Below are 13,504 nucleotides of genomic sequence, written 5' to 3'. Positions count from 1 at the left end.
GGCAGTGATGTGGCTTTTCTCCCACCCATACATCACAAAGGCAGCTACCTTATTTTTGCTGTTCCGTGCACATCCCTTCTTTAACACTAAGCAACGCCTGAGAATTGCTTCCTTTGGCATGAAGCCCCCTGTAGCCTTTGGATGAGGTCACAGTGGATAAGAATCTACATTTCTGCATTTGGAATTGACACATGTCCGGAATCTGATGCCAGAGCTCTGTTGACTTCACTGTTGCAAATGAGAACAGAAACTGGCCTTCTCCTTCTGTTCTGTCAAACCAAGCATACAGTAGAAGCTCTTGTAACTCTGAGCTCTTAGTATTTTAATTTGTCCATTGGAGCATATTATGCATATTTGTTCACTAATAAAAAAAAAAAATCAGGCCAAGAAGTGGACTGAAGCAACCCTTCCAATCTGTTTCTAAGGGCATATGTTGCCAAATGAATAAGTGAAATGAACTGAGCTGTTAATGAATATTTTACAGGTATCTCTTATACTAACTGGTGGCTGCTGAAGAAAAGTGGGAAGTAAGGTTTTATCGTTTAAGTGTCCTCTACGATAATCTCTCTGTCTAGAAATCCTGAATGAATCTGGCTCACGGAATACGGAGGACTTTACAAAAGCACAGCTCACAAACACGTCTTAGCAAGTGAAACGTTTGTCATGAAAGCCGCATCTGCTGCAAATTTTGTAGGTTTGATCCAGAGTGAATTATCTATAGAGTTGCCACTGAAATGAACAGATCTAAGCATTTTAACATGAAGCACAGGGCACAGGACCTGTATGTGTGTATGTATTAATTAGTGTGTATAGATGCATTTTTAAAAGCAATTACTGTTGTTTAAATAGAAATATTCTACATGTAACTGATGTACAGCAGTCTGGATAGCTCAGTGGTTTAGGTGTTTGGCTGTGGAGCCAGAGGTTGGGAGTTCGATTCTTCACTGTGCTTTCTATGAGGAAACTTACCCTGTGTGGCCACGGGCAAGCTGTGCATTCCAGGAGAAGAGAATGATAAACCACTTCTGAGTATCCTGATAGAACGCCTCTTTCCAATGAGATTTGCCTGTCCCACACAATCTTCCCAGGCTGGAGGGTTGAAAATCTTGACCCTGAGAGAGGTCTGGAAAGAGACAACCAAAAATGGGGCCTTCTATGTGGTTGCTCCCTATCTCTGGAATAATCTCCTGCCCAAAATTCGCCTGGCCCCTTCACTGGGAATTTTTAAACTATCATTGAAAACATGTCTTTTCAGACAGGTCTTCCTGGAGCTTATAACATTGTAACACAGTAGTTGTTTCAGCGTTTGTATTATCAGTTCCACCACCTTGCCTTTAAACTACCTTAAATTATTTTTAGTTAATTTTATGTTGGTTTTTTTGTGAATGTGTTTCATTTTGATTTTTTATACCCATTATGTTTACTGTTCTTAAAATTTTGTTTATTATGCTATAATGTTGTGAACCTCCCAGGGTGGCCTTAGTAGCTAGAAATGTAGTATAAAAGTCAAACAAACAAACAAACAAACAAACAAACAAATAAATAAATAATCAACGCTATCTGGAAAACCCTGGAAAGGGTTGACATAAGTCAAAATTGACTTGATGGCACATTATTTTTATTATTAACTAATGTAGAGAAGATTGTGCCCAAGTGACCCAACTTGGTTAGCAACTCACTTGGCGGTGGGCAAGTACAAGGCCCTTGCAGTCTCTTCTTAGAGGTCTTTAAATTCGACCTGGATTGGACAACACTTCAAAGTAGAACACTAGAGGACACTTCACTATTCTGTGTATTCATGAATGGTGTTTACATGCATATAGAGGCACAAGGTAAGCTACAAGTTAGTACCTCCGGGTAAAGTACTTCCAAATAGTTTTTAAAACTGCAAAACAAAACAAAAAAAGGGTGTATATAGGATTGCCAGATCTCAGGGCACCAGTTAAAGTCTTGGACTTGCTGTGCTAGTTGCGGCAAGGAGATAATTTTTTAGGGCAAGCATTCCTGCATGAACAGAAAAATTGTGGGGTTTTTTTTTTGCATGTGACATCCATTCCCATCCATTCCCAGATGGTTCACTGGTTCCCCCTAAAGGTTTTTCTGTGTCACACTTGTGCACTGTTAGTGCACCAGGTGGCCAGGAATGAGGGCAGTGGACATCTGAGAAAGAACAGTGGTGTCATACCCTGGGACCCATCTTGTCATGCAGTTCAAACCTGGGAGTTGAATGCTGTCATCATAACCATAGATAGCATAGATGGCATCATCATTAGTTGTCTTGGTGCCTAAACTCCGGCTGCAGTGGCGCAGGCACTGGAAATAGATATCTTCTTTCTCTGGGATGCCATATTACCTGGCCAGGTGTATTTCCCTGGTTTCTGGGCCATATCTCTGGACTCTCCTTGTGCTTGTTTTTATAATCAGTTGGCTCAGAAACAGATCTGACCCCCTCTCAACTTTTGCCCACCCTACTCCACACATCGCAAGAACCTGCCTCTTGATCTCAGGTTTTGGCTCTGAAATCTCAAGATATAAGATGCTGTAGACTCTATTGCTTGGTCTTGGAGTGCCAGCTGAAATCTCAGGGAATTGGCATGCTTTGGTGGTTCTCCAGAAGGGGGAGATGAGTTCTGAGGTGAGCAGTGTTGGAGCAGCAAAATGTTATATTATCGTGTTAGCTGGCTTTAAAGCATGGGCACCTATCTTTAACCACTCCTAGGTGGCCACAATTAGCTGGCCCAGAAGCTATTCCGGCCCTGCTCCCAACCCCTGCCTGCTCTGCCCTAGTGATATCAGGAAGACTGGCCCCAGTGACAACACAAGGGCCCACACCCAGGTCTCGGATCTTGGTCCTGAAAACTCAGGGAAAGGGATGGTACTGGACCTGACAGTCTTATCTGTGTAAAGGATCACAGTTTCAGCATTCAGTAACAATCCGAAAGTCATAAAAATGAGAACATCTGGTACTTACATAACCCCCTAAGGCCACAGGGCCTTCCCTGCGAATCTGAACGCAAAGTTTAAGGCAGGCTGTTTCAACAACAGAGCTTTCCAACTGAAGGCTTTATAGCCTGTGCTATATAAAGAAGTCAGGACTTCAGATCACTAGTGAAACAGTCTGGGACGGATGCCACACTTGAGAATAACAAAGAGCAGTAACTATAATAATGAAAGAGCAATAACCAAAGCACACAGCAATTGTCTTTAAAATGGTACATGATGCAATGTAGAAAAATGGGGGGGGGGGAAGAGGAGTGGGCCGTATGTAAAAAAATAGGAGTGCTTCCAACAGAGCAAGCTCAGGAAGTCTGAGACTTTGGTACACAATGATTTAGACTGAAAGGGAAGTGCACAGAAAAGAGGAGTGCCCGTGGCTGCTGGGAGCTTTGCATTTGATGAAATAGATGGCAGGAGGCAGGGAGGAGAACAGATGGCGAGGCTGCATGAATTAACACTCCAGGTGTGCAGGTGGGTTTTATTGGGCTTCTGCTCTCAGAATTCTGTGCCGTCTGGGGATTTCTGGGAGTTATAGTCCAGTTACACAAATCTGCACACCTCTGATCAAAACCTTGGGGCCGTTTAGGGGCAGGTGTCTGCAGCCAGTCCTCTGCACCATAATTGGCACTGGCTACAGGGATGATGGGGTCAGATGGGAGACTGTGGCTGGAAATTGAGCTGTTGTAGGAGGCGCAGACAGGCGGCCCCTGTTTGCGTTTGATGCAGAAATCTTCACTGAGGCAGAAACAACCAGATTCAGGAGTGAAGCAGTGTTGAGGGTGAGGGAAAGCAAGTGGGAGGTACATGAGTCATATGTTAAGGACCTCTGCATTAATAGAATCCCAGGGTAGGTGAATATTGCCTTCCATATAAGACAGTGTTTTATTATTTTTATTGTCACATTAAATAAAATATTTCATATTAACTTTAAAAACATTTCACACATGATGGAAGTAGTATAACAGGCCTGTTATACCACTGATAGAACTAGTAAAACATCCATAAAATAACCCTAGACACATATATCAAGCAACTATTAAAAAGAACAAACAGCAAGGGAGAAAAATAGTAACAAAATCTATGTAAGAGGAGCAGAAGAAAGCAGTTAGTTTTCAAAAGCTTCTCCCGCCCCTCCAAGCCACCTTTCTTGAACAATATTTGGAAGGTCACTAGTAGAGTTTTAGAGCAAAGAGGCCACAAAGGAGAAGGCCCTGTACTCTCCTAGTACAGAGCCTATATTTTAATGGCCAGCTGTATTTTGAACTTATGTGCTGCTTGCCAAAAGGAAGGAAGGAAGGAAGGAAGGAAGGAAGGAAGGAAGGAAGGAAGGAAGGAAGGAAGGAAGGAAGGAAGGAAGGAAGGAAGGAAAAGAAAAGAAAAGAAAAGAAAAGAAAAGAAAAGAAAAGAAAAAGGATTATAAGGTTGTGATTCTATACAGTGGACCCTCTACTTAAGGAATTAATCCGTATTGGAATGGTGGCTGCAAGTCGAAAAGTCTGTAAGTCGAATCTCCATTGACCTACAATGCACTGAAAACCGATTAATCCCATAACCAGTGGTTTTTATTCTATTTTTATTCCATTTTGGTTTTTTTCTGGTCTGTAAGTCGATTCTCTGGCTGCAAGTCGAATCTAAATTTTGCAGCCAGAGAAGTCTGTAACTCAAAAAGTCTGTAAGTCGAGCCGTCTGTAAGTCGAGGGTCCACTGTATGTATCTAAATGGGAATTTAACCCCATGGAATTCAGTGGAACATGTACTGGGTAAATAGGTGGTAGTTCTATGGGCATGTCAAAACAAAATTATGTCTGAGCATAATATTAAATGAAAAAGACCATGTAAGTTACTGGCGTGCTTTGCAAGGTCTTTCAGTACGCTAATATGCTTATTACCCTCTGCAGATTTGCTTAAAAGTGTAAATACTTAACCACTTATTTAAACAAATGGGAGGGAAAGAGTTCTTTATAAAGTTAAGAAAGGAACAGGGCAAGAGTGTGTTGTGTTTGTAAAAACATAAGCTGCGAGCAAATGTTTGAAGAACCAACTTAGATTTGATAATTTCTGTGTTTTATCCAAAAGACAGGAAAGGAGAGCCTGGGCGCCAAGGAATGAAAGGAAAGAGAAGAGTAAACAAACACATGCACTTACAGTGAAACAAGGACTCAGTGAAATGTTTGAGCTGCAAAGAAATAGAGCTTATGAATCTCTAGTTTGAGATCGTGGGATTACATTTTAGCCAAAAATGTCTTTTGTAGGAAGAGAAGGACACATTAAAGTGGCCAAACCAGCTTTTTTCTTCTCTTTAAAAAAAAAAGGCCAAAAAGGACAGAGGCACTGAGGTTTTGACATTCCAGTGTGAAAAGCAACTGCATCCCTTTGTCTCCACATCAAATTCAAAGCACAAGTGATGACTTTAAAGTCCTGTACTATAGTGTACGCTCTAGCAACAGAATACCTGAAGGACCAGCTCTTTCCATAAGAAGCTGCATGCATGTGAAGATGGGGCCTGGCCTGGGATGCTGACTTTGGCTGTTCCTCCTACATTGAAGGAAGGGGCCTGTATGACTTTTTAAAATGTCTGTTCCTTCCACCCTAATGGGAAACAAAGCGGGTGAGAGTCTTCCTTAAACCAGGAGGGTCTCCCCAGCAGCCTCTTTTCACTGCCTTGCGCCATGATTTGCTGCTTCTGGAAACTCCAAGACCATATTGGAGCCTTCTTGAGCTCCAGGCTTCTTTGAAGTGTGATTTTGCTATTTGTGTGCCCAAGCTTTAGAACTCCCTGCCTAAGAAGTTTGCTTTCCCCCTTCTTCTGGTGCTTTTCACACAACCTGTTTGGAGTGAAAGAGCTACAGGCTGGTCATTTAATATTTTTAAATAGGGCATCTGTATGTTTCAATCAACTTGTCCTTTGTTGGAGGCTGCAGAAAGCCCATTTCTTCCCCTGCCCTGCTCTTTTCCTAAATAAGAGAAGGCTAATATGATTTCCAAGGACAAGAAAACAAATGGATTAGGCTATGATGGTGACACATCTCCATCTCAAGAGCTGCCTGGGGACAGTTTAAGCATAATCACACATGGGCCATTGGAATTGTTTCTTTTTCCTCCTTTTTTTTACATCAAGAGAGAGACTAATTTCTTTCTCCCCTCAAACAAGTAGATCAATAGGGACCACCTCGGTGGGAAGGTAACAGCGTTCTGTGTCTAAGTCGCACTGGCCATGTGATCATGGAAGATTGTCTTTGGACAAAACGCTGGCTCTGTGGCTTAGAAACAGGGATGAGCACCGCCCCCTAGAGTCGAACGCGACTGGACAAAAATTGTCAAGGGGAACCTTTACCTTTACCTAGTAAGTGATAAGCATGTTTTTAAAAATGAACAGAGGGTACAAGCAGGGTGGCCATGCAGTGGCCATGGCGCCCAAAAACCTGACCCATTCGTGAAGTAAATAAATTGATGGCAACATTAATTCATAGATGCCAAGAATTATGAGGATTAAAGCAATATAGGGATCAAATCAGTTCTAAAAGGCCATGCTGACAAGGTGGGGGGAAAAAACTAACTGGCTGGCCAAATGGATCAATGTTACCTGTGTGTCATGTGAGTGGAAATTTATAACACAATTTAAATAATGGCAGAAACAATATAATTGGTGTTCTTTTGGCATGTGTGAGTGAGCCTTTTTTTCTTCTTCTTTTGAAGTAATCTCTCATTTGAAGGCTTGTCCTGTCCAGTTCTTATTTAAAAGTAAGAAAGTATAAGGAAACAAATGAGAGAAGCTGAAGATGGTTATCCACAATGAGTGTCTGGGGCGCAGACCTAGGAGGTACCCTGGTCACCTGGTCACTACCTTTACCAGTTTGAGTGGAATGCATTGTAATGCTGTTTAAATTATGCAAATTATTTTAAACTTTGCACCTGTACATAGAAATCATAGAAATATGCATTTTAAGTAAGTCAGTATCTTCATCCTACTGTTTGGTGATGTATAAGTGGTCACCCTAAAAGGCAAGATGGCTTTTCACTGTGCTCCTGTGGGCTGGAGAAAATAATGTTCTCACCATTGGCCAATACAATGGTAGGGGTTTGTGCAAAATCTATATAGAAAAGGAATTTATTAGAGCACAGAATTCTGAATCTCCAGGGTTTAAAACATTTTCTCCCATACGGTAGGAATAGGAAGTTATTTGTGTATATTGTCATAACCCCTTGGATCAGGATGTCAAACCAGGTTGTTGGTAGTTGCTGAAGGCTTAGACACATGGTGACACAAGGAGGCTATGTAGACTGGGAGCATTCTACATCTCTGAATAAAGGATTGAATTCTTTATTAAATTTACTGAGTGAGCAATCTCCAAAATGTCCTGTCCTCAACTGCCCTGCTCAACTCTTGTAAACGGCACCATGATACGTCTGATGAAAGCAATTGTTCATAATAACTGTGCATAATATTTCTACTAACCTCAGACTGGATATCAGGTTGAACTTGAGAGTCCTTGGGGTCTTTTCTGGCTGCACAGTTCTATAATTCTAATCAGTTAAGTGTTAATAAAGACACAGACAGACAGTATTATGGTTGCTTACTGATTTCATCATGCGTCAGTGCTTCATGGGTTTTGATTGCAAAGTCCAGGTTTGGGAAGGAAAGTCTAGCTTCAGGTAGGTACGTACTAGCATGTGGAGCATTTGGTTGATGATAATATTGTAGGTGCCAATACACTAATCCTTACTAGAAAACTCGCATTTTATCCTTGCCATCTGAGACACATCTTATTTCATACAAACCATTGGTCATCTTGAAAAGATAAATCCTTAACAAAATACAGGAATGAAAAAAAAAATCAAGTGTCCACAGCCAAGATTTAGTTGTTTCCATCCATAATGGATCCCTTTATTGCAGCTTGAGGTATTACTTTCTGCAGTTAACTGGGAGTGAAATTAGAGTGTGCATTCACAACATTTAATATGTATTGTGGTATCATCTAGTAATGCTGTTTCCCGTTCCAAGATCCTTCTATAATGTTTAACCACAGTAATGTCCCATTCAGCAAAGTGTTTTAATGTTAATTAAAAGCTTCCTGTTTCTATTTTCTATACTTTTCATTGCTTCCTCTTCAATCGCTGCATTTTGGAGATTAATAACAATTTACCTGCCATTGACTTCCATTTCTGAATTGGTGGTGGAAGAAGACTCAATTGCAAGGGTTGTTTTAAATCTTGTATATTTTATGGCAAAATACCACTATTTTACAAGATAATTACTAGTTTCTTGGGGAAGTTGCCAAGAAACTAATAATTGTTTTGTTGTGATGGGTGGGTGGGCGATTGAAAATATGGAAGCCAGATTTAGGCTGAATATCAGGAAAAAAATTAATTGTTAGAGCAGTATGATAATGGAACCAATTATCTCAGGAGCAGGTGAGCACTCTAATGCTTGGAAGCATTCAAGAGAAAATTGGAAAACCATCTGTCAGATCTGCTTGGATTTGGATTCCTGCATTGAGCAGGGGGTTGAACTTGACGATCTTATAGGCCTCTTCCAACTCCATTATTCTATGATTCTATGATTTCATCACTAGTCTCCCTGCAAGCCCCAGCAATTCTCTTGTGAGAAATTCAGCACCTTTGCCAGAATGACATTTTATAGTAAAATCTGATCCTTCCCCAAAAGAATTCACTCCAGGTGTTTCTCCTCTTGTGCTTTTGAGCACAAAAAGTGCCTGCTTTCACAGTTATTTATCCTTTCTAATCAGAAGTTAACTTTTTTACTACATTTCCAGACTCTGTTTGGGAAGACATTATGGAGTCCACACTGACAGGTGCCATTTCTTCTATTAAATTTGGTGGTGTGGTTGATTTAGGACAACCATGCTAATGTCCACATCTTGTGCAGTACACAGCCAGTACAGGATAGGAAAATATGGCAACACGTTGGGGGGTTTTCAGCTCTGTGGGACCCTTGGCATCTCCACCAAATTTCTACTTCTGTTTTTGATTTTAAGGACTTGGAGGGCTTGGGGTCCTGCAGCCACCATAGAAAATCCAAAAACTGCTCCTTTTGGGGGCCTCCAGTAATGGAGGACAAACATTTTACTGTCTTATTTCAGGAATGAATGGCAATAATGAGATACATCCCCTCTTCAGCTTGGACTATGAGCTGTCTGTGGCCTGTTTCGGCCCTTCATCTCTCCTGCCTCTCAGGCACATCACTTTGAAGAGACACACAATGAAGGCAGATGGACACACAGAGAGAAAGGGAGGGAGGGAGAGTGTGCGTGCACACATGCACACGCTCACACGCACACGCACATGCACACACAGACACAGAGAGAGAGCAAGTGGAGGGGAGAAGGAGAGGGAGAACACATCCCTGTATCCCCTTTGTTTATTTATAGCTAGCTGTTTTGAAACCCAAGGTTGTGATCCCTACAGCCCCACATTAATGGTGTTTCTCTGGAGTAAGTGGTTTGAGGCATGAAGCTCATGGTATGTGTTAGTATTTGTCTGTACTGCAGTATTCTAAATAAGGAACTCATTCTCTTTTGAATCTGAAAAGCAGTCTCTAAAATTAGAACTGACCCTCTTTCTCTTTAGAGGCACATAAAAGAAAGCAATAGGCCAAGCAGAAGGGAAGAAAGAAAAGAAGAAGAAGAAGAAGAGAAAAAAGAAAACATCAGCTCGTCAGGGAAGGTTGCTGTTTGCACTCAGGAGCTCCTGGTGCAACTCCTAGAGCAAGATACAAGTCTCAAAGTGACATGGAAGCCTGCTTGGTTATTTCACAAATCACAGAACGAGAGTCAATGTTTTGGACAAAATGGAAAAACAGGGAATTTACAAAGCTCCTAAGCAAAATGGAAAATCGCTGGGAAAAAGAAATTAAAACAGGCCATATTTAGCACTGAACAAAATGAGGACAATGCTCTGAGCAACATTCCAAATAAGCTCCCTGTATATCATATGTGACGCAGAATTACTTTTGCAAGCAATTAGAACCATTCTGTGTATTCTCAAAGGCTTTCACGGCCGGGATCTGATGGCAGTTGGGGGTTTTTCGGGCTCTTTGGCCGTGTTCTGAAGGTTGTTCTTCCTAATGTTTCGCCAGTCTCTGTGGCCGGCTTCTTCAGAGGACAGGAACTCTGTCTGTGCTCTGGTGCAGATCCATTTACACTCAATGGATCCATCACCCACCACCACCACCACCACAGTTGTGCTGCTTGCTAGAGAGTAAGTGGAGTGCTTGTGCTTTGAACCTGTTGACAGAAGGATACCAAGGAATCAATACTCCGGCTGCAGAAAAATCTATCACAGGGCAGCTGTGAGGCTGTAACGGCAGCCACCTTCCCCAGTGACTTTGCTTTGAAAAAGTATCAATAGGACCATACATATATACCATACAATAACTGACTATATCGAACTGCACTGGAACAAAAATAGTAGAAGTCTCCAGGCAAGTGAGATACGTTATGCAATTACACCACTGGCCGATAAAATGATTTGTTAATGGCTGTGCATCATGTGATTGGAAATTTCTTCTCCTATGTACCGTAATTGGGGGATAACTGGGGAACATTTGGCTGGTGTGACCACAGTTTGCATCTTGCAGCCTTTTGGTCTCAGTGAGAAACGAAGGGGTAGGGAGTGGAAATCCCACCTTGTCTTGTCACAGTGAGGTTAGTCTGTGTGAGATTTTTTTTAGCTCAGGGAATCTAATGGGCTTTCTTGGGTGCTTCATGATTATTTTCTTGGACAGAACATCAAAGAGTATAGAATTATTATAATTCCTGTGCGAAACAGTATCTTTCCTGTGCAAGATTCCCTGGGAAAAGCATTGAGCTGCACAGAATTCCAAAGTTTCTTGCACAAAAGAACAGGCAAGAAACAGCAAGAAATATAGAGGGAAAACAAGACTAGGGTCTCATTTTTGTAGGTGGTCGTATAGGTTTTATATTTTATTGTACTTTTGTTGCTGTATTTTGAATTGGATTCAGATTTAAGTATTTTGCTACAGGTTAGATTTAGTTTTTATATATTTAAGTACTTGTGCCTATGAAGTAGTTTTCTTCATAGCTGTAACCCTATGAAGCAATGTAGAGAAATAAAGCTTGTAGAAATAGACAAGCTGATGTTGCCTGGAATTATTGCAACAATGAGAAGACCTACGTATATCTTCATACTCAGATGACTTTTGATATGATTCTCAATGTTTGTTTGGTTTCATTCTGGAATGAATCCTTATCAGGGATAAATGACAGCTGTGACCATCGCAGGCTTCTGACTTTTTCCTTGAGGTCTGTAAAGTTCGTTAGGGCTCTTAGGGAGAATCAGGCATCAGATCTGACAGAAAAAGCTTTATACCAATCCAATATGTGTAAAGTTTTCACAGTATTGTATTTCTCTTGCATAGATGCCTTTTGTGATAATATTTATTATTCCTATAACAAGGAGGCACAAATCTCTCTGTTTACATTTTTATAAGTTTTTTTTTCTAAGTACAATTTCCTAACATTCTGTTTCCACATCCCTTTTCCTGAAGTCTACCCCTTAAAACTGTTATGTATTACCATGCAGATGAAATTTCGTATACTTTATCAGAGGTAATTTTTGCCCAGTGTGATTTTTTGTGAATACATTCTTTTGAAATATGTTTACACAACTACACATATTATGCTGCGTTTCAATAATGTGTGAATTTTTAGATGCAGTTTTTCTTCTAAGCACACATTTTTGCATCACAAATCTTAGAAAAAAGCTTATGAGATTGAAGAGTAATAGAAGTGCAAACTAGGCCAATGTGTATTAAAACATGAATGAAACAAAGTTATTATCCACCCCTATCTCAGACATCGACATTATATTTCATTCAAGCTGGCTATGGTTCTTCTAAGCAATTAGAACTTATGCTGTGTAGAAAAGCACCAACGTTAAGCCTGGCAGGGTACATATTTCTTTTGTAAAGCAGAATGGTCTAGAACGGGTTGTTTTCTTCATGCGGGCAAATCGCTGGGGCACAGAGATGGGCGCGGACTGGCAAACTGGTGGTTCATGCTGGTTCTTTTTTTGGCTGAACAGGTGTTCACTGCTTCTCAACCCTGCCTCCTCCAGCAGGCGCTCACTCAGAGGCAACACCTGGAAGAGGTGGGGCAGGGAAGCTGGAATGCTGCCTCTGAGTGGGTGCCCACCAGAGGAGGCAGGGCTGGGAAGCACCGAAGCACCTGTTCAGCCTAAACATAAACAGACCATCAGTTCTCTGTTTCGGAAGTTCTGTCTCAAAAGATAACGATCACAGAAGGTGATAGATGCATAAAATAGTTCATGGATGGGGATTGGTACATGTGTATTGTCATTCTTGTGGGATGTATTTGTGTGTAAGAACAAAAGCAGCAGGGTTATTTACTACTTATTTTATTTGTCACTTTCATATCTCATCTTCTAATGTATATGATTCTAATTTCCCTAATTTATTTATTTATTTATTTATTTATTTATTTATTTATTTATTTATTTATTGCATTTATATGCACAACATAGAAATAGAAACAATTTAAAATATACACAATTTACATATATAAAAACAGAGAAATATAAATCAAAGAACTTACAATTTTAACAATTAATTTAAAGTAAAGAGTCCTAAGATGGCACGAGTTAAAAGGAAAGAAATAAGAAATAAGAAATAATTTTTAACTCACAACAATCCTGTGAAGTAAGACAGGCCGAAATAGAGCAATTGGTCGAAGCTCAGCTGGCCAGTTTCTTGGTTCAGTGGGACTGGAAGCTTGATCTCCCAAGACTTTGCCAATGTTCCAACCACTACACCATGCTGTCTCTCTGTCTCTCTCTTTAAAAATAGGGAGCAATGGTACATATAGAGAGGCAGCTGAAGGTGGGAGAATCTTGGTTGCAAAATGCCTACCCAGGGTATAGGATCTGATGCAAGGTTGTGGATGTGCAACTTTACAAGTGTGCCAGTGATCTCCAGTGTTCCAAAGGAAACCAAATCCAGGTGTTATGCTTTCTCTCTCCATCTTCCACCTATATAAACAACACCACTACTGTAGCTTTGGACCTGTATTGCCAAAATAGTCAGTAAACTGAAAAGTAAGATGGCTCTTGTGGCCATGGCATTGCTGTGGGAGGCTGTTTGATGCAAGTGACTATGAACATGCTTTTAGTGCCCTTGATTTTGCAGGGAAACTGAGGATTATGGAATTTCTGAAGGGCTCCACTCTGCGAAAGGATGATATTTTTGTTATTAAAAATCATGATGAATTGACATAGAGGATATTTCTGCCTGAGATCTGACTGTGTTTAGATGTTGCTTATGTTTTTTTAGCATGTTATTCATTTGATCTGTCTTGAATTTGTATACTGACTGTTGTTTTAAATCCTGAGTGCTTTTTAAGGAGAAAGGCAGGGTAACAATATTAAATAATAAATAAATAAATAAATCTTGGACTGGGCTTGTTGCAAGTTTGCATAAAGAGGACTATGGGAGATGAACCAAAGGTCAGCA

The 13,504-nt window shown here is 40.6% G+C and overlaps 1 long non-coding RNA gene across 1 annotated transcript in view; it reads left to right on the top strand.

Annotated features, from left to right (window-relative positions):
* Window positions 1–9,806, top strand: part of LOC144585813 (uncharacterized) — a 94,855-nt gene extending 85,049 nt beyond the window's left edge. The window contains exon 2 of the long non-coding RNA XR_013540380.1: window positions 9,586–9,806. This is a non-coding gene — a long non-coding RNA (uncharacterized LOC144585813). The remainder of the gene's footprint in view (window positions 1–9,585) is intronic.
* The last annotated feature ends 3,698 nt before the right edge of the window (window positions 9,807–13,504 follow it).

The sequence above is a fragment of the Pogona vitticeps genome, chromosome 1, assembly GCF_051106095.1.
Source record: "Pogona vitticeps strain Pit_001003342236 chromosome 1, PviZW2.1, whole genome shotgun sequence".
NCBI classification, from domain to species: domain Eukaryota; kingdom Metazoa; phylum Chordata; class Lepidosauria; order Squamata; family Agamidae; genus Pogona; species Pogona vitticeps.
This window is presented reverse-complemented; position numbering and strand designations above follow the sequence as displayed.